This window comes from Octodon degus, unplaced genomic scaffold, assembly GCF_000260255.1.
Source record: "Octodon degus isolate 3935 unplaced genomic scaffold, OctDeg1.0 scaffold00060, whole genome shotgun sequence".
In the NCBI taxonomy this organism is placed as follows: domain Eukaryota; kingdom Metazoa; phylum Chordata; class Mammalia; order Rodentia; family Octodontidae; genus Octodon; species Octodon degus.
Window position 1 is genome coordinate 12069831 of NW_004524636.1, and position 22673 is coordinate 12092503.

The window sequence follows — 22673 nt, forward strand, 5'->3', positions numbered from 1 at the left end:
CATTTATAATTCAATTATTGAAAGGAGACCTATAATAAAATTCAAATAAGCACATTAAAAAGTAAACGATATACAAGGATAAAAGCTGTCATAAAGCAGACATGATTTCAGGACAAATGAGTATAATAGATATAGAAGTCATAAAAGAGGAGAAAAATAGTATCTGAGAGTGTTCCACTATGTTAGGTGGAAGTCTCCTGTACCTGTGAGGTCATGGCATGATGTCACTTACAGAGCTCAGGAAACGAAGTCATTAAGGAACATATGTGGAATCACAGGGAACATAGCCAGGATTTGGACCTAACTTCATGTCACTCTCATTCCAGTTCCCTTCCCACACTTTCTAGGGGAACCACTACTTAGGTAGTGAGTGACAGATTTATAGACTCCAAAAGAGCCAGACTGAATCCTAAAGCATTGGAAATGACAAAGCAAATGAGGGATTTATTTCTGGAAGCTTAATGAGGAGAAGAAGGAAAAGAAACTACAGAGATAAATTCAAGCATTGCTGGTGCCAAGGCATTGGAACAATCATAAATCACTACAGGAAGGAGAAAGGAAATTACACAGACTGAAGTACACAGCTGATAGGACCATTGAGACTTGAAATCAGTGAGGCTTACAGAGGAGAGAGAAAATGACAGATAAATAGCTGTGGCTGGATTGAGCAGTAGGTTCTGGTGAAGGGAAAGGACTCAGATTACTGTGGAAATCCTTTGTAGTTCTAGGAGCATTTCAGCTAAGCCTTCTAATGTCTTCTTTTTGTCACATCCTCAAATCTGTAGTGTCTGGTACACTTGTGCTTCTGTTATGGTACAAATTTCTTCCAGAGACTCTGGTATCTTCCTGATAAACCCTTGTGAAAATCACTGTCTATGCGGCTCAGTGAGGCAGCAGAGGTTAATACTCTTACTAATTTTGAGGAGAATTCAGAAACTGATTTTCATCTTGACTTAGCACCCATTCAAAAATCATTCTAGAATATCTTTTGTTCCACGATTTCCATTTCCCTGAAACAATCTTCAGTGTGAAATCTTCTTAATGAGCTCCCTGTGGAGGCTCCAGTTTTTAACAGAAAAAGTCTTTAATAAGAAAGAGAAAGATAATGGCAAGAGACCTTAGCTTGAGATGTAGACAAGGATCAGGTCTATCCTCAACACATAGGAAATGATTACATTTCAAGCAGGGGATGGGTAGAGGAACACTGTGTTGAAGAGGATGAGAGTAGCCCCAGGAGTCTCCATTTTTCCATTGGTTCTAATTGTAAACCATTTTTGTGGGTCAGATGCTATAACTCTGGTGATGAAAATATTCTCCTTCCATTTTTAAGGAACTCAGAGTCTAAAGTACGAAAACAGACAAACAAGTATTCACATCACTTAATGGCAAATACTATAACAGATCTGCAGTAAACTATTTCAGTGTAAAAATTGTCACAAAATTCAAAGGCTAAGAACAATAACTATTGAATTGTTCAGGATTTCTATGAGCCAAGAACTCAGACAGGTCTTGGCAGAAATGATTCTTCTCCATTCCATGTGATATTTGTTGCCGATCAATTTGTCTGAGTGTATTAGTCAGTTTTTTTGTGACTATAATGAAATATCAGAACCGATTCACTTTATAAAGAGAAGAAGTTTATTTAGTTCACAGTTTTGGAAGTTCAAAGACATAACATCAATATAAATTTAGTTCTGATGAGCACTTTATGGCAGATGATACGCCAGTGGTAGAATACATGTGGAAAAAGTCACATTACCTGACAGGAAACCAAAGTGATACCAATGTCCCATAATACCCTCTGAGAAAATACCATCAATTGACCTAAGATCCTTCTACTAGGCCCCATCTTTTATAAGTTCCACATTTTCTCCAAACTCGATCATCCTGGAAACCTAGTTTACAACATAGGACCCCCTGGGGACCAAATTCAAATCATAGCCACATTCTTTACAGATCTGTCTTCCAAAGACTGACAATAGAAACTGCAGTGTCTTGTGCCATAGGAGCACTTTGTCTATGTTCTGCTGTCAAAGCCAATCACAGTTCAGCCTAAATATAAAGAGAGGGGATATAGGTTCTGGTTCTCACTAAAGAACTCATAGTCAAAGTACAAAAGATTATGAGGGTTTGGAAGGATTGCTGTGACCATCTTAGGAAATAATGTATATAACTTAAATTTAAGACAGTGTTTGAGAAAACAGAGAAGGGAGCAACTGTATTAAGCTGAGAAAACAGAGAGGTCACTGCAGAATAAAATGTGACCCAATTCCTGAAAGTAGAATTGCCAAGCAAACTGGCATGAAAAGGCATTCTACAGAGGGAAAATCTCTTAGAAAGATGTCAAACATCTAGTTGTTATGTGACAGTGGAAGATGGGCTAATGGTATTCAGCTTAAGATACAGGAGAAAACCAGGTAACAGGGCCTTAAAGTGAGTGGGAGTATATCGTAAAATGTCTTCATCTTAGTTTATGCCCCGCACCCCAAAAGAAAGATTCCAAGAAAAGAATTAGAGTTTGAGAAATTGTTGAGGAGATAAACCCAAGAAGCACAATGGAAAAGTGGTGAAAGGAAAAGGAAAAGGAACAGCAAGTTATCACCATGACAAAAGGGGTGGAGATTTGTTGAAAACATATGACAGCTGATATAGAGCATTCCTAAAACTTTTACAAAGTGATGCACAAGAAAACTGAAATTTATACCTACCAACTCCTTTTCATTATCTGTTAAGAAATACTCCTACAGACATTAACCACATGACTTAATTATCCTTCCAAAACATGGATTGAAACACTCCAGTGGCCAGAAAGAGCCTTCAGATTATCTACAAGTGTTCTTGGTAAGAAATCTTCAGAATTCAGGAAGGTTTGTATATACTACCAAGTATGTCTGCTATAACCATATACTCGTTTAAGAGATGAGGTTTGAGAAGAGAATAAGCAGGAATTATGGTTATATCAAATTATGTAACTGACATTTTGGATGACTTATTTTATGGTTTATGGATTAGTTTTGGCATATGCATGTGGAATATCATAATCATTATGATTGTTTTATGACAATCATGAAATACTGAATTATTAAGCAATGTAAACAAAGTTTAAACACTGAGTGTGGAAAAGAAATACATCTACATGTAATATCACTGCCATTACTTGACTCTTTTGCCCTTAAAAAACATTGAAAAGCCTAGTAAACTTAACAATACAAGAATATAAATCTCCATATGGCAACTGAAATCATAAAGTGTGATGAATAAAAAACAATAAGCAAATGTAGAAATAAAAGCATCTTTAGGACCATTTTGCTGTGAAAAGAAAATGCATATACAAGATAATTAGGATAGCTATACAGCTACTTTCTCTTAGTTCAATGAAAAGAAAGGTTTGTACTCATATTATTTAGACAAGATATCATGTCTGCATCTTGTCCTCTGAATAATTACTAAGCAGACAACAATATGCAATATATTAATTATTGTAACTGTCCTACTAACCTGTTTTGAAAGTATTTCATTGCTATTTTATCTTTATTCTCATTAAAATAAATAAAAAACATCTTTAAATTTAAACCAGAAATATGAAGACCTAAAAATGGATTTAAGAAATACAGTAAAATTAATATTAAAATGTTGCTGAGGAACACAAGAAAACTAGAAAATGTAGAAATAAACATACATTTATACATAGGAATATTCTAATGAAAATGTCAATTCTCTTTATTATAACTAATAAATTTTATGTAACTAAATAACACAGGCAAATGACTTTAAAGTTTACATGGAAATATTAACAAACAAGAATAAATAGAAAACATTTTTAAAAGAATACAATAGCATGACCATGTAAACCATAATGCACCAAAAGAATTAGTATTTTAACATACAAATAGATAAATATTATATGTAATTGCTAAAATTAATTGACAAGATAGTAGAAACTATGGATACTTTTATTCAAAGAGCCTTCATCTTACCACATTCTTATGAGATGTTATTGTTTGATTTGTTTTAGCAGTGAGGAAACAGAAAGCTTTTGTGACAACACAGGTCACCAATTTACGATTATCAAAACCAGATTTAGAAATTAAGTTGGCTCCATTCTAGAACCAAATTTCTTTTTCTTAATCACACTAAGTCTCCAAACAAAGCATTCTTAGGAGTGAAATGCATACCACAATCATAACTTTGCATCAGACTGTTTTGAAACTTGTCAATTTTGTACAAGAGGCTTTTCTACGTGAAAATTTGTGCCAGTATAAAATTTTGTCTCAGCATTTTAGTACTCAATGTGCAAGCTAGAACTTGTTGATTTCAGTTACCCTTTGACTCACTACCTTGTGCAACTGAGACAATTTGTAAGGCACTCATGGATTTTGGTATTGCTTGATCCTCTCAAAATGGGCTAACAATGAATACCAAGATACCACTGTACTTCTGCAGAAGAAGGGCCAACTGGACTCAGAAATGAAAGGCAATTTCATTGTAAATTGCAGGTGTTATGAGTTGCTTTACTTGCTTTTCTTTCATCCAAATTAGAAATTTTAAATTTATCTTCACAAATGATACCAGACTAGAACATAACAGTGCTTCCAATATGCAACAAAATCCATTCATAGACACACTGTATCAGTGTACTGGCCACCTCCTGTGATGAAACAACTCTGAGTTAAAGGAAATAGAGATCATTATAATTCTAGGTCATGTGAATTCAAATTTATCCCCAGATTGAGCTCAAGAGATAAATTCTCTCCCACTTGGATTACCTGGCTGCTTCTATCTCAGAAGTTTTCTGCATTCCCTGATAAGCAGATCACTTAGTACAGTATCTTCTGATATAGGTGATATGCTTCTTAGACATGTTTGGGACATTTCCCATTGAGAGGTAGAATAACTGCTTTCATGGAGTCTCAGCTTGACCTAATGATTTACTTGGCCAATAAAATGTGACAGTGGGACAATCTGAGATTTACAAAATTTAGTTACAAGAAGCCTTGAAACCTGAACCTGGTTTTCTTAGAACAGTTAGATACTCTTGGAGTTCTGTGTACTTGGAAACAGTCACAGTAGTCCAGGGTGAAGCATAAGGAGAGGGAAAATAAATATCCTCACTGGGCTCCCAGCAGAGAGGCAGCATCAATGTGGTGTCTGGGCTGGTCAAATTTTTTCCAAGTGGATCCCCAGCCCTTGCATTTGTTCAGCTGCTACTGCAAGTCCCAGCTAATCTTAGCACAGATTACAGAATTCATTTTTTTTCCTGAGAAAACAAATGATTGCTGTTTTAACTTTGATAATAGTACAGTAAGCATCAAAAGAAACTGAACACACAATTACTGTATTTTTTTAAAATACCTAGAAATTTTACAATTTCTTTTTCATAGCCATGTTCAGTGCTTACATTTACATTTTGAGGAAAGGGTTTGTTTTTGGTCATCTGTTTTTCAATTTCTAACGAAAAAATCCTTTTTCAAGGTTATAATCTTTTGTTAAAGATTGTGTTTTGTTCATTTAAATTTTGTGAATTTGTTTGGTTTATACTAAATTTGTTTAGCACAAGGATCATATCCTGAATTTTTTAACCTGGGGACAAATATAAGATAAATACAAACAAAATATGACGAGTGCAAGCTGTGACCCTCTTCAGCTGGAAGTAATCAGATCAATTCTCGCCTCTTGCCCTCTCACAGCAGTTAGGGGTACTCCTTCAGAGGGCAGAATATTACAGGTAGCTAAGTTAGGTAGAAATATTATAGACAGCCCGAGAGGGCTGAGCCCTTGAAAGGTCAATGTAAGAAGCTGTAGCTAGAGGTATATTCACTAAGGATAAGTTTTCAAGAAGAAGAAGAACTAACCCATACATTTTCTCTAGTGATGAACACCAGCGATTGTTGTTCTAAGTGAGCATCTGTCACCTCGAAGTGGAGGACCAAATCTCCTTAAAACACCCCTTCCAGGAAAGTTCTCTCTACGTGTGCGTACTTGCTATGTGACTTGTTTCCCCATTTGATCCCATTTAATCAATATTGCCTAAATGACTATACTTCTGTTATACTTATTGGTTGACCATAGTTTTATCCCACCTAATACCCATCCTATGAATTAATATTGGATCAATATGACCTAAGAGACTATAACTGTAATCTTATTGATTTATGACCATTCTGTTCTACCTTAAGCCCACCTCACCTCATGGTTTTTCTCAATAAACAGCCTGAGAAGTGGGGCTGGTGGGCAACCTACTTTCCAGAACTTCTCAGATAGGAACTTGCTTTGTCTCAATAAATTTTTCTTACTCTTAAAAAAATATAACCAGTGTAACAAAACATAATCACTTGAGTAGTTTTCAATACTGTCAAAGTCAAAGTATAGTTACTCAACCTAGCAAAGCCTGTATAATTTATTGCCTTGTCATGAAGAAAGATCTTGCTCAAGGGAATGTGTTTGGTTACGTGTTGCATTAATTAAAAGATTATACTTTTAAGTGTATTTAATACCTAGCATTTATAAATTAATTTTATGTTTGCAAATTTCTTAAAATTTATTTTTCTTTTGAAAACACTACTAGAGGTAGATTGATGTTAACCTAATTACTTATAAAAATCAACTACATTTATTTTGAAATATACATAACTTTTTTATTAAAGTAGCATTTTCCCATATGTATTTAGGAAAATGCTTACTCTAGATTTTATGCTTTTATTTTTTATGAATTTAGGACAGGGTGTACAAGGTGTACAGGGTCTCACTACCTAAATCAGACTCATAGTGATTCTCCTGTTTTCAGCTTTCCAAGTGCTGGGATTACAGGCACAAGCAACCACGACCAGTCTCCATCACTGTCTCAGTACGCCCTGGGGTTGAGGTCAATACAGCCACTGGGGATCGAACCCCAGCCGGTGCACTCTGCCTAAGCAGGCACTTTAGTCTCCTGAGCTATCTGGCCAACCCTCATGCTTTTAAAAAATATATATATTAAATTTTCACTTTCCTGAGTTGTTATATTAATACTTGCTCTTCAGATATGCAAGTTACAGAGATGCTTATGATCAATTTCATAAACTAAATTTCCTTGACATATCCTGTTGCCAAATACTAAATCCCAAGAGTGCTCATGAAAATGTTATAGGACTGGTGATGCAAACAGTATCAGCCAAATCCCATTTCTCAGACCTTGTAAGAAATGACATGAAAAAGTTTCAGTAGATGATACAGTGCCTCAAGCCCAATCACCATTTTTTGCTAAAGTCTGGTCTAATGGGGCCCTCAGAAGTTGCCCTTCAACAAGGCTATGTCTAAACTTTAGGCATCTTTCTACCTAGGAGTTATGTATGACAGCCCTTTCTCTACCTTAGTGTTGTAGGGGTTTTAGAGGTCAAGGATCCTTTCCAGATGCTGAGAAACATTTTCTACAGAAAAAAAGAATATGACTATAGTCACAAAAATTTCCATACAGAAAATTTATATTCTCTGACTTCTTCAGATCCTCAGGTTATGACCCTCTGCTCTGAAATGACTGCACAAATTAAAATAAATCTGAGCCCCATGGCCCAACCAGAAAAACATGAGAAGACAATAAAGTCACAAATTGCTCCACCAAACAGAATGCCACATATTATCAGAAATGATTTAAGCAATGAACTTTAGGGTGTGTGCTATATTAATTTTAAAACTCTATTAGTGTTTTGTACTCTACTCCATAGTAAAATACTTCTTTTAGTAAAAAACATTTTTCATACCCTCTCTTAAAATTTGAGTAAAACTGAACTTTACTGAAAGATATTTAAGTGCCAGCTTTTCACACTCCAGTTTCGCTTGTGATTTCCAAGGGAACTATGAATAGCTTAAGGAAGCATGAGCTATCACTGGCTTAGGCATGAGACAGAACTAAGTTAGAGTCCCAGATCTGCCACTTCCTACTTGTGCCATACCGGGTATAGCTTCTTGTCTCTGATCTAACCATCACACAGCTACAGTGAAGATTAAATGAAATAGCTTACATAAAGTTCCCAATAACTATCAAATATACAGTATATACTTAATAAATTATAGTTATTATCTATTAAAATAGATTTTTCTTAGCAGTTTCTATTTTATTTCCTCCTCATTTCTTGACCTATAAACAATGAAGAACTCAAGGCCCAGTCTTCGTACCTTTTCTTTTTTCTAACTTCCTGTCTGTCATGAGGAGCTGAACTTGTCTCACCACTCAATAATCAGTTCAACTATCAACACACATGGAAGGCATTCCTGACTGCCCACTTGATCTTTCCACTTGAATAATCAAAAGTCATCTCAAATTTAGCATTATGTACACAACTGACTTCCTTGGCACTCTTCCCACCATCCCCAACTTGCTGTCCTTACAGTCTCTCCAATCTTATTAAACAGAAACTATTCTTGTGGCTAAAACCATAAACTTCGTCATCATTCACAAATTTTCTTTCATTCTACCTTCCAACTGTGAAGAAAGCATGATCCTCCCTTTTTCATAGCATATCCAGAATCTAACATTTCTTACTGTCCTTCAGAAGCTCTTCTGCTTTCAATGACATCAACTCTCAATGGGAGTATTACTGGAACCTCTCTCTTTCCTCTAAGTAGTTATCTATTTCTGAATAATAAACCATCCCAACATACAGTTCCATAAAATGATAACCATTCAATTGTGTTCATGAATTCTGCTGGTCAAAAATTCAAAAACTGCATATGGAGATGGTGCTTCCCTGTCCCATGATGTCTTGGACCTGAGGTGGAATACCTCAATTAGCAGATGTGGGAGAGTTGGCTGGGAGATTCACCTCCCAGTCAGTCTCTCCATTCCCAGGTCTGTCACATAAGTTGTGATAGCTGAAGGATGGGGCTGGGGAGATGGCTCAGTAGAATAAGCACTTCCCTGGCAAGCGCAAGGGCCTGAGTTCAATCCCCGGCTCCGAAAAAAAAAAAAAAATAGCTGAATGATGGAACAAGGAGAGAGTGTGGACAGGATTGAAGCAGGAAAAAATGAACCTACCTTGTTCAGGAATAAGGAACTATCCCACATCCCAATGGGAAGAGTATCATGAACATAATGGAATGTGTTTCCAATCCCCAACCCCTACCCTGTTACTACTTATAAATCTATCTTCAGTACAGAAGCCAGTGATCCTCCTGAAATCAGATCCAGTGATATCATTCTTCTGCCAATGCCTTCCTATGTTGCCAGCTTCACTCAGAGTAAAAGCTAAAGTTCTCACAAAATAACCATAAGGTCCCTGGGCCTGGCTGTCTGAGGCTTATCTCTTGCTATTTCCCCCAAAGTTCCTTGTTCTGGCTTCTCAAATTGTCCCGCATTTGCACTTTCTCTTCTCTCCATGATTTTGATACTATGGTGGTTGCTCTTCCTTCCTTCAAGTCTTGATATAGTTATCACCTCTGCGAGGCTCAGGCTCACAATCTTTTCTAAAATTTTAAGTAACAAAATATAAAAAGCAATGGATTTTTGCTACATAATATTTTTTCTTAGCATTTAGCACCCTCTGTACACAATCACATAGAGTCAGACTTACATATCTATATAAAGACACACATTAACTTTCAATCTGCGACCTGCCTCCACCTCTAGATTGTGAGCTCCATGTGGACAGGGATTTTTCATTTGTTTATTGATGGGGCTCCAACACCTAGACCAGAGCTTATGTATTGGAAGTGTAGGTGTTCAATAAATAATATCGGTAAAAATGAATGAAAACTACCTATTTTTACTAATCTGTTGTCTGAAGTCTCTTATTGCATGTTATTTTGTTTGTTATTTCTATTTGCTACACTAGTTCTTTAAAAGAATATAAAAGCCCAGCTGATCCAATGCACAGGTATCTTTATAAGTTTCAAAAGTATGAAGTCTCTTATTAGGTCCCAACGTTTCTAACCTTTGTTAGAGAACATAGCTACAAAGCACTACTCTCTTTGTTAAAAAATACTGAATCACTATTTTGTGTGACAAGGTAGATGATATTTCTACACTGATATTCAGATATTAGTTATAATATAATCCAAGCACGGGATCAGGCAGCAGGCTTTAAACAAATGGAAGTTTTGGGAGAAAATTAAGACAGAAATTGAACACCATTCATTCCAATGATTCTTACTACTTCTTAGCAGAAGATGAAGTATGTCTAGATTAGAGAGAAAAATGGATAATCTTCAGGTTATACAGATCTGTCATCAGGTATTAATAAAGCTCTACAGTATCAGAGTTCAATATCTAAGGAAAGTTAGTATAATGTGTTTTCCCACCATTGACTCTACAAATAAGATAATATTTTTATTTTTATATAATGAGCTTTTAAACTGGACTATACACTAAGAACTTTACAAATACTAACTTATTTGAGTCTCAACTAATGTTACCAGGTTAAAGCATTGCAGTCATCATTTTCTAGCTAAGAAAACTGAATTATGCCAAAGTAATTTGTCCTTACATTCTAGTTAATTGTGCAGGCTGGTCCCAGAGGGTGTGGTTTTTTAGCTAGATAAAAATTCATTTTCCTCCAAGATGTTATGGTGAAAGATTTCAACCTCACAAAAAATGAAAAGAATTCTGCAGGAAATACTCATACATCCATTTACATTCTATAATTAATGTTGTTCTACATTTCTATCTTGCTTATCCATCTATCACTCCCTCTATCCATCAATCAATCCACATGTCTTGTACATTTCAAAGTTATAAAATCTATCTACTTCACCCCTAAACTTTTCAGCATACTCATGAACTAAACCTAATATTTGTAAATAGATTTTAATTTGAGGTAAAATTTATGCCTGGAAATGCTGAAATCTGAATCTCATTAAATGAGTGTTTACTTACGTTATATTTTTATTGCTTATATTAAATATGGTTTCATAAAATTGCCTGGACTTTAGATGTTGTAAAACTGCTTCCTTAACATGGATTGATTTAACTTCTACTAAGAAAACTGACTTTATACATAAATAAGCATCTATTCAGGTAAATGCAATCCTTGCCAGAAAGCTACCAAATAGAGAAACTTCCCTGTTGTGTACCTGTAACTCCAAAAGGATCAACATCTATTTTTATTTTTGTCTTTGTATAATCCAGCTGGAGAGAAGAAATCTTAGTTTAGAAATCCTTACAATTTTATTCCATTCCATGTCTTCCTATATATGAGGGAGAGTCCCGCCAAGTGATGGTAAGACTCAGACATTTAACTCAAAACCTGCAGCTGCTAGTCTCGGCTTCAAAACTGATATTACAAAATTGCATTAATAGAAAATAAAAGCATTTCCTTTTCTAGTTCCCAAAAGAAGAGGCACATGTGGACAACTGCCTTTTCTTCTAGACATGGGATGTCAAAGCTGAATAATGAATAATAATTAGATATAATGATTGCTATGATACAATGAAGGCAATGGTCTCATGGTTTGCTCTGTTGAAGTATTGTTCGTCTACAAACAGGATTTGAAATTTCACATGTGAAGAGATATGCTTTGAAATAATCAGATAGTCACTCACATTCCTGGCAAATAGTCGAAGCAGGATATTCTTCCTTCTAACATCACATAACCAGTCCCAACACCCTTTGGCATGCTGCTCTAGTATCTTGAATCATCACCAGATGATTCAGAAGGATTTCCATTCACATGTTCTGTGCTTGAATCCCAAATCCTGTTTTGTAAGTAAGTCACTGACCCTGAGTAAAAAGTTTAAGTTCTCTGTGCTTCAGTTTCCTCATCTGGATGAAAGAGATAATAAAAATGCCTATTTGATAGAACTATTAAGTAAATAAGTTAGTACATGCAAATCTCAGAATACTGCTGGACACCAAAGAAAGTTCTTCATAAATTTGTGCTGTTGCTAATGTTGGTCCTTGCAGAAATCTGTTTGATTTCTATCCTCATATCTTCTTTGGCAAAATATTATCAAAATATGAGATGTGTATTGGTCTGAAGAAATCCCTAATAAACAATGTCAAAAATACTTTAATGAAACACTAACAAACTTTCAAATAAAAAATGAACTGGACATGAGGGCATAGACATACAGAGGTGAAGCTTAGGTGCACAGGAAATGCACTGATGAAATCAGGATGACTGGTAGATCATGTGGGAGCCATATCTACTTCTGTTGTTGCCTTTGACAACTTCCATGTACACTACCTCATGTCCAACAGCCAATTCTTGAGACCATTATCTAAAGACTTTCTTTGGTCATTTGGAGACTGTTCTGCCCCAATGTATGAAAAATCAGAAATACCAGACAATGAACACTCCCAATAGCAACTTCCAATCATTGACTAATAGGAGTCGAGGATAAATACCTCAATCCACTAACTTCCCAGAAAGGAAAACTCTAAGGTATCCTACACTTTCTCCTGCAGTCAGACACCAGTAGAAGTGAACTCTAGTTGTTTGCACTGGTATCTGAGAACACATCATTTACTTAGTTCTTTCCTTAACTTGTCTTATTCTCTCTCTCCAACTAGTGCTTCCTGAAGTCACCTTCCAAATAAACTTACATGTGAGTCCCTTTACATGGTGTCTACTTCTAGATCAACTAAAACAAAGATGATCATTTATTTTATTTTATTTTTTCCATTGCTTTTACCTCTCTTATCTCTCTTCTGCCTTTATCAATTGATGATTCTTTTTAAAACATAAAAATTTTTTACTGCTTTAAACTTCAGCATCCACCACAACATTCCCTATGTCTATGCAGCACATCTAGGATTTTATGGGAACCTAAATGTTCCCGGAGATGGTTTGATGCTCAGAATGATGTAGAATTAGTGTTACTTATTTGTTTTGGGGATGAGAAAAGTGATGCTCAGAAAAGAGATGATGTCACAGTCATCAGGAATATGATAACAGAACAGGACAATAATTCCAGGCACATTGATTCTAAGATCTAAGATCTTAAATGATTGCTGTAATAGTCATTGAAGCAAGTCTGGACTTTGTGCCTACAGCTCTATCAAGTGCTCCTTATTAAAAAATCAGAGGCTCATCCTCCGTTAGTTTAATTCAGTGTACACACACACACACACTATCATTTGAAGACACTATCATTCTTGCTCTGAAAAACTTTGGAGGTTCAATCTGAGTAAATTTTTAAAAATCCTATGTGATTCTAAAGTTTTGAAGACTAATGTTGATATCTACCTTAGATTTTCATAGTAAGACAGCAAAGAGATTTTATATGATATACCTGATAACCAGGTTAATAGATTCCTATTAATCTCTCTTAAGAGAGTTGCCTCTGTCTTCACATCTTTATGTAATACAATGAGAATATTCATTATAATTACATACTTTAGGGACCAGGGTTCAATCCCCAGTCCCACATGTAGTGCTGGCCCCATCCCTGGAGCATGCTGAACCTGCAACCAAGTCCAGGCATGGCAGCACACGCCTGTAATCCCAGTGCTGGGGAGCATGAAAACAGAAGGATCACTAGAGTTCACGCTTCATGGTGAGACCCTGTACCAAGTACATAAATGAAAAATTATATACTGTATCTTGGACCAGCCTCAAGCTCATTTTTAAAAACATGACACAATAAATGTTGCTTCTGGGTTGAGCTACAGCACATGAGGCCATTCACGTGTTGTCTTCTTTGCTGAGCTTCCCCCAAGCCAATGGCATCAAAGGCATGCTGGGTTCCCTTGCATTTTTGTAACACGATCTATTTTTCAGCCACCTGCTTTGATAATCATTCCTAAAGCAACTTGACTCCGAATTTACTCAAGCATTAGAATGATGAGGGCAGTCAAAAAAATCTCACATCAAAGAAAACCATGTTATCTGATTTTCTTAGGTATCACAGACACTCCTCAACTGAGCCAGAAGTCTTGCATACAAAGTATGAAAGATCTTAGGGCTCTAATAGTGTTTCAGCCTAGTACAGCATAGACTAGGATTTCATAGAAATAAAGGTTTAAAGAAATATGTGAAGCATAGTGTACCAACATTTTTATCATTTTTGTTGTGATTTAAAAGATTATAACAGCTTGTTATCTACTATCCCCATTATTCCTACATCCACAACAGAAATGACATATTAATCTTAAAAGACAGTAACAAAGTATGTCTAAGAGGTAGTCCCTAAGAATGTCATTCATATACATATTCTGCATATTACGTGTGTATAAAGTGTGTATGCAAATGAATGAATGAAATGGATACAAAGATACAAAGGACTGTTTTCCTCCAGTGGTTTTATATTTTGACAAACACTAGATAAAAGTCTCCCACGGTTATTAGCTCCTACTTCCTTTAAAATTGAAGCCCTTTTGTTTCTTATCCTTGCTAGAATCTAAAAGTCACTCCCAACTTCTTACTGCTAATGAAGTTCTTGGTCTTATTGCTAACTATGTTGCAAGTGAGATTCCTGCAGGCACATCAATAGCCCAAGAACTCAAAATGATTAATCCAGAACAAGGCAAGCCGCTGCCTATGCGCAGTTTCTAATACCCTCACACAATATCTTTGGAATCATAGAACCAAATACAAACACCAAAGGAACATTCTGATCTTTTTAAGACCATAGGAAAAAATTAGTGCACGTAGGAAAATTCTCCAAGCGATGACAGTTTGTTAGCTTATGACAGGAGGGGCTGACCTTTCCCTAAGGGGCCCTGCCTCTTACTCATTAACTTTGAGCTAGGCTATAAAAATCAAGTATCTACAGACTTAATAGAGTACTCAGAAATAAAAATTATTCATATATAAGCCTAAAAATAATTTAATAAGTATAATATTATTTTTAAAACCTAGTCATATCACTAATGCCGTACATCAGTCTATTACCTGGCTCAAAAACTAGGATTGTAAATGTCCCCATTTACAAAGCTGGTTGTTCCAGGAGTTCAGGTAGAAACTAGTCAAGGTAATTTTGTTCTGGGAGAGGTTCCTTTTTCTCAACATTGTATGAGACACGATGACAAAAACTTAATAATTCTATTTATGATCATGTATTTTGCCAGATCTTTTGGATGCAAAGAAATGTATCACCATGATGTTATATTCTTTATAAATTTGTTATTTGGCTATATGCTAATTTTTATGTGATCAAAATGTTTTCATGGAGGATAAAATAGCATGCTGCTTGGCTGCTTTCCATAAAGGCAAAAGATTTTATCCAGGGAATCTGTACACATTCAAATCTGTATTATGTCTCTCTCTCTCTCTCTCTCTCTCTCTCTATATATATATATATATATACTGGCAATGGAAGTCAGGACTTTGCCCTTGCCAAGGCAGGTGCTGAGCCACTGAGCTATATACCCAGCCCCTGTGTTGTCTTTAAGGACACATTCTATCATTAAAGGATGAACCAGATTTTATGAGTCCAGCAGTAAAAAGGGGGAGAGAAATTAGGGGATTAAGGGTAACCAAGAGCCAATTTCTAATAGACACACAAAAAGAACAACAATCAAATCCTTACCAAGTTTCTCTCTTTCTTATAGAAGCAGGATAGTTTCTGCTTCTATATTCTACCAAATAACAAGCTACAAGGATGGGATATTTAGGGTAGGAGCCAAATATCATAGATCAGCTTTAGGGAGAAACAAGAAGAAATTGGTTCATTTTGATTCAAAAAGAAAAATCATTGTTGTAATTTAAGTTGAGCCCACCAAATGCAGACAGATGTCTCCTAGAACCCTGCAGGAGCCCCACCTTTTATAACTGAGTTACTGGCTATCTAGGACCATGAAGCAATGATACAGTACATACCATGCTATGATGTTAAAAATACAGCTCTTTCTATTCATTCATACGCAGTTTAGGAGAACCCTTCCTTGTGCTTATTGATCAAAGGGTCAACATTCCAGAATCATCTGAGCAAGTTTGCATCACTGAATTTTCTTTCAGAGTGGATGTGGAAGAGATTATAAAATGACAGCCCTCCCCGACAGATCATTGAGAATCACTGAATGTGAATTCACCCTTACCATCCTTTTGCCACATTAGCTTCCAAGAGCGCTTTTGAAACTGCATGTCTGATCAGGCAATCTGTGACTTCTCTCATTAGGATCAAGACAATAATCCTTAGCTTCACTGATGTTTCCTGGATAAACCTTCACAGCCTCATGATGCATACATTTATCAACCCATCAAATATTTACTGGGCATCTATTTCATATCAGATGTTGTCCTAGACACTGGGCCACTAGCAGTGCATCAGGTAGATGGAGGCCTGCTTCCATGGACCTGCTTTTCAGCCATTCCTGGCCTCATGTTCCCTGCCAACTGAGTCCCTCCCCCACCTTTCAGGTTCCTGAAATCTTTGCTTTTCTAGGGAGACTTTGTGTTCCTGGTAATATCCTACTTATTCTCTCTCTCTATCTCTCTCTCTTTCTCTTTTCTAAATGCTTTTATTTGAAACAAGTAGTTGTGGTAAGGAAGATCTTACTTTCCCCACTTAAAAAGAAAAAAAAAAGACAATGGACTTTATTTGATAACAGAGTTCCAGTAATGTGAATGTCTTCCTACTCATTGTTTGGTTGGGGTAACTTTATTTATAAGCAGTTGTTCTTACAAAAAATATTACCCCAGACAACATGTGTCACACAAAAAGAAGTGCTCTCAATTCTGTGTATGGAGTAGCATGTTCTCTAAGTGCTGAAAAGGTGGGAAAAACACAGACACAACCCACTCCTTTAAAAAACTAAATTCAAAATAGAATTTTCAATTCCCTCATCTCCTGTAATAAAAAGTAGTGCTGGGGGCCAGCCAAATAGCTCAGCAGATTACAGTTCCTAAAATCAGGCACAGGGGCCAGGGGTTCAATCCCCGGGGCCTGCTGTGCTAGCCCTGCCCCAGGGGTGCACTGAGAGAATGGGCATGGTGGCACACATCTTTAATCCCAGCTCTTGGGAGGCTGTAAACAGATGGATCACTATGAATCTGATCTAGTATTGAGACCCTGAACAACCTGTAGACCTTTCCCTAAAGAATCCAAAAAAAAAAAAAAAAAAAAAAAAAAAAAAGTAGTGCTGGGATATAGCACCCAAATTTGGTTTTGTCCTGACCACTTATAAAGAGCCCTCCCCCGCATGACTCAGATCATTTACATTATGAATAATAGTTCATTCATTTTAAAGAGAGTTAGATATATACCTTCTTCCCCTTTTTGCCTTCATGCTCATGTTCCTTGAGATAGCTGCTATCTGAGGGTCTTTTAGAGTCAACATGCTGTTTGATTTCTTCCAAAAATTTGTCCAGACCAAAAGAATCTTCTTCCAACTGAACAGGTCAGAACTTTTCTCAGTGTCTCTTATGGTCAGAACCAGAAAATTCCTTGTCAGGATCAAATCTGTTGGTTTTTATTCTGGCTTATAGGCCATCATATACGTGTCCTTGTCCAGATTTTTATTGGGCCTATAAATACTCTGGGCCATACCTTTACCACCTCTCCAGGCTTGATCATAAACATTGTAAATTTAATCTTACCCACCTGCAAATTCACTGTTCATATCCTTCAATTGATTAAAGAGCCTTTGGTCATTTTGAACTTCATTTGAAGGCCAAGGATTGGGCACACCAAGAGTGATGACTTCACTCATATCTTGATTTTCATTTCTCTCTTACTGGGAGCTTCTCTGAAAAGATTCTGATCATATTGTCTCTCTTTTCACCTGTCATGCTGATTTTGTCTCTCACATGGCTCTTCATCATCTTTTTCCACATAGGTTTTGATACCAGCCCTCCTCTCCCTAGTGTTTTAGGCCATTTCCCTAAGATTCTCTTCTTATTTCTCCTTTTCTTTCTGAGCCATCTTCTATTCCACCTGAGCACACAGTTTCACAGCTTCATGAGCCTTCTGATCAGAAACATAGAGATCTTTAGTTAGTTTACAAACGTTTTTATTTATGTGTACTGTCTGAAATCCTCTTTATTAGCAGCTAGACATTTATCTAATGGAATTATGTACCCCTTTGCATTTTTCCAGTTGGAAATACAAGAAGGAATCTTCCACTTTTATTGTTCTTTTATAGTCACCTTCCTACTGGGAGAGTGCAGGACAGGTACAGTAGGAGAAGGTGGTCCTCACAGAATTTTCTTGTTAATCTTGAACCTTTGGGAGTTTCATTGGATCTTTCTGCATTTATGTCATTCAAATAACCCTCTGTTTAACTCCAGAATTAAAAGCCACTCCTTGATAGGGAGGTGTATATCAGATATACTGAGCAGGAGTCAGTTTATCAGATGCTTGCACTGGCATGGCTACAGCAATCTTCTGTGATAACGATTTCTCCAGGGCTACCCTTGTCTTTTCTGTTATCTCTTTAATAGCTTCTTTGGATTTCTGAAGATCTAGATCGTCTGCATTCATAACCTCTTTTGCAACCAGGTTGGTGTATTTACTATAAGTCACATAGTCTTTTGACTGTCTTTGTCAAGCAATTGCATCATATTTAATTTTTTTTCTTCAGGACCCACCTGGATGGCCAATGAATTTGACTTTCTTTTTTAATTTTGTGGTACATCCAGTAGATACTGGGCCACATGGATCTCTGGAGAAGATCTCCATTTCCAAAATCCTCTAACAACCAAGGTATCCAAACTTTCCCATATCTGTGTGGAGGAGGTGCTCTTCTGAAGGAAACCAGTGAGGATTGCCGTGATCACTGAGATCTTGCTTTTTCCTCGGCTTCAAGTTGGCCCTCAGATAGCTGAGTAGGTGCAGGTAAAAAGCTGATAAGCATCATCTTCTCCTACTTATTGGTCAGGTCACATTTCATTTTCTTTGGGGAAGTCTTTCCCTCATGTAAACTAGATCATATCCCCATCCTACTATTTCAAACCCTTTGTCTTACTATTAAAATAACCCTCTATTAGCTCCAGAGTTAAAAGCCACTCCCTCCTAAATCATATACTTACTTTCTATAGACCAAAAGTTAGCTACTTCTGTAACAGTCACATGATAATTACTTTCAGCTCTATATGTTGTTCAGTCTTTGTCCTAGCTTTTTACTTCTCCTCTCATGGGTAGAGCAGCAGCCATAGACAATACATAAACAAAAGAGTATAACTGTTGTGCCAATTCACTCTGTCACAATAAAAGTTTATTGGGGCTGGGGAGATCGCCCAGTGGAGTAAGTGCTTCCCTGGCAAGCACAAGAGCCTGAGTTCAATCCCCGGTTCCCAAAATAAATAAATAAATAAATAAATAAATAAATAAATAAATAAAAGTTTATTTATAAATCCAGCCCATGATCTGAAGCTAGCAGTACACCATAATTTACAAACATCTAACAATGAAAGTACTTGATCTTTTGATTAGAAAAAAACAGTGAGAATAAGAGATAACCATCATATATATATATATATATATATATATATATATATATGATGCCAGTGCACCATAAGGAATGAAAAGAGTCAAATCACTACAGATCCCTAAAACAAATTTATAAGACCATCAAAACCTACTTTACAAAATCTTTATTCTCATAAAATTGAAAACATAGATGAAATAGACAAATGACATATGAATTACCACACCTAAATCAAGGAGATATAAAAATCCTAGACAACCCAATATCAATCAATGAAATTAAAACAGTGATAAGAAAAACTTATGAACAAAGAAAAGGCCAACTCCTGAAGGGATCATAGTGAGCTCTATAAGACATTTAGAGAAGATTTAATCCCAATACTCCTAAAACTCTTTAATGAAACTGAAAGGGAAATAATTCTTCCTAGCTCAAGCCTGGAGGCAAGTATTACTCTGATACAAAACCAGAGAAAGACCCTACCAAAAAAAGAGAACTACAGGCCAATCTCCCTAATGAACACAAATGTAAAAATCCTCAGTAAAATACTAGAAAACAGAATACAGCAAATTACCCAGAAAATTATACAACACAACCAAGTGGGACTCATCCCAGGAATGCAGGGATGTTTCACTATACCTAATTCAATAAATGTAATATACTGTATCAACAGGATCAAAGGCAAAAATCACATGATCATCTCAATGAATGCAGAAAATTTTTTGACAAAATCTAACACTTATTCCTAATAAAAACCTTACAGAAAATCAGGATAGTCTTTACCTCAAATGGACAAAACAACCTCTGACAAAGCAACAGCAAATAATGCACTAAATGGACAAATACTAAAAATTTTCACTCTAAAATAAGGAACGAGAAAAAGATATTCATCAACATTGTTCCTATTCAATAGAGTTCTGGAAACACTAGTAAGAGTAATTAGATAAGAGAGACAAATAAAAAGAATAAGGGAAAGAAAGGAAGAATTTAAATTATTATTTGCAGATGACATAATACTCTACATATAAAAACCTTCAAAACACTTCTAGATTTAATTAACAAATTCAATAATGCAAAAGTATACAAATTCAAAACTTAAAATAAATAGCATTCTTATACACAAACAACAAACTCACTGACTAAGAAATTAAGGAAACCATATCCTTCATAACAGCATCCAAAAAGATAAAGTACATAAGAATCAACCTAACACATAAAGTAAAAGAGCAACACAGTGAAAACTACAGTACTCTAAAAAAAGAGATCAAAGACAATTTCAGAAAATAGACAGATATTCTTTGCTCATGGATAGGAAGACCAACATTGTGAAAACTGGTGTACTCCCAAAACCATTATACAGATTCAATGCAATCATGATCAAAATACTATCAGTATACCTCACAGATCTAGTGAAAATATTTCCTACCATTCATCTGGAACAAGAAGAGACCTAGAATAAACAAAGCAATCCTAGGCAACAAAATAAAGGTAGAAGACATCACAAACTCTGTCTTTAAATTATACTACAAAGCTACTGTCATAAAATCAGCATGGTACTGGCAAAAAAAAAGATACCTAAGTATCAATGGAATAGATTAAAAGATGCAGACACTATACAGACACATTCAGCCACCTTATATTGGATAAAGGGTCCAAACACGTTCACCGGAGGAAAGAAAGCCTGTTTAATAAATGGTGCTGAAAAAAGGCTTTCCACATGTTGGAGACTAAAACTAGAACCATGTCTATCACCATGTACTAAACTAAAATCAGAATAAATAAACATCTAAATACTAAAACAGAAACACAATTTACTGCAAAAAAATAAGTAAAGATCTTGAAGACATAAGACTAGGCAGAGAGTTCATGAAAAAAAACCCAAACTGCACAAGAAGCACTTAAAAGAATCAACAACGGGGATCTCATCTTATTCAGATTTTTTGCACTTCAAAAGAAATCACCATCACAGTGAAAACCCATAGATTGGGAAACATTTTTAGCCAACTGTCCCTCAGACAAAGAACTTCTATCGAGAACATATAAACAACTGAAATAAGTCAGACCCCAAATTCAAAGACCCAAGCAAAAAATGGGCATCTGAGGTGAGTATACATTTCTCAGATGAAGAAATAAATGGCAAATAAATATATGAAAAAACATTCAACCTCACTGGTCCTTAAAGAAATGCAAATTAAAACAACACTGAGATTCCATTTCACCCCATAAAGAATGGCTGCCATCAAGAAATCAACAAATAACAAATGCTAGTGGGGCTGTGGGGAAAAAGGACCCCTTCTTCACTGTGAGTGGGAGTGAAGATTAGTGCAGACACCCTGGAAATCAGTATGGAGATTCCTCAAAAAATTAGGATTAGAGGTTTCATTTGGTCCAGATATTCTCCTGGATATTTTCTAAAAGAAACTTAAAAGCATCACATCATAACAATATACGCACACCCACACTTTAACAGCACAGTTTTTTAATAGTAAACTCTTGGAAAAAACCTAAATTCCCTTTAACTGATGAATGGATAAAAAAGATGCGATATATATATGATAGCGGTAGATAGGTATTAATGATATAGATATAGATAATGGAGTTGCACTCAGACATAAAATAGGATCAACTTGAGACATTTCTAAGTAAATGAATGTTCCTTGAGTCCAACTCTTAAGTGAAAAAAATTGGGCACATGTGTAAATATCACATTGTCTCTCTGGTGTACAATACTGAAAGTACATATAAGGACTAAAATTATACTAGATATTTTGAAATAGGAAGAAATTGTTCAGAAGGGAAGAAGAACTATGGAGAGATGCAAGTAAAGAAAAGAAAAAAAACATGAGAAAAAAGGATAAAAAAAAGGCCAAAACTTTGCAAATAAGGACATGAAGAAGGGTTGTATGTAAGGGAGGGGAATGGGAATAAAAAGAGGAATCAAGATATGTTGTACAGGTCTAGATTCCCTATGATGAAAGTGAACATTATGTGTTTCTAAATTGTACTGAAAAATTTAATCTTTTAAAATTTTTCTGCGATGATGCAAATGTGCTTCATATGTTTTCTCCAGTGAAATAGTCAGCTGTAAGCCACACGTTGCTACTGAGCACTTGAAAGCTGGCTAGTGTCACTGGGGATATAAAACTCCAAGTTCGTTTAACTTTTATTAAGTTTAATGTGAGTAGGCTCGTGTGGCTAATTATGACTCTGTTGGACATCATGGGCCTAGATCATGTGGTCAGAGACTAAGTCCCTCCTGCTCACATGTGTCTAGCATAATAATTAGCACACAGTAAATACTTGATATGTACTTGCTGAGAGAACAAAAGAAGGAAGGAAGGAAGGAAGGAAGGAAGGAAGGAAGGAAGGAAGGAAGGAAGGAAGGAAGGAAGGAAG

General features: G+C 35.9%; 1 protein-coding gene and 1 pseudogene across 1 annotated transcript in view; one reads left to right on the plus strand and one right to left on the minus strand.

Annotated features, from left to right (window-relative positions):
- The window catches only part of Sptlc3 (serine palmitoyltransferase long chain base subunit 3), a 186076-nt gene that overhangs the window by 3172 nt on the left and 160231 nt on the right, over positions 1–22673 (plus strand). The window lies entirely within an intron of this gene.
- Positions 17097–18710, minus strand: LOC105742566 (annotated as a pseudogene).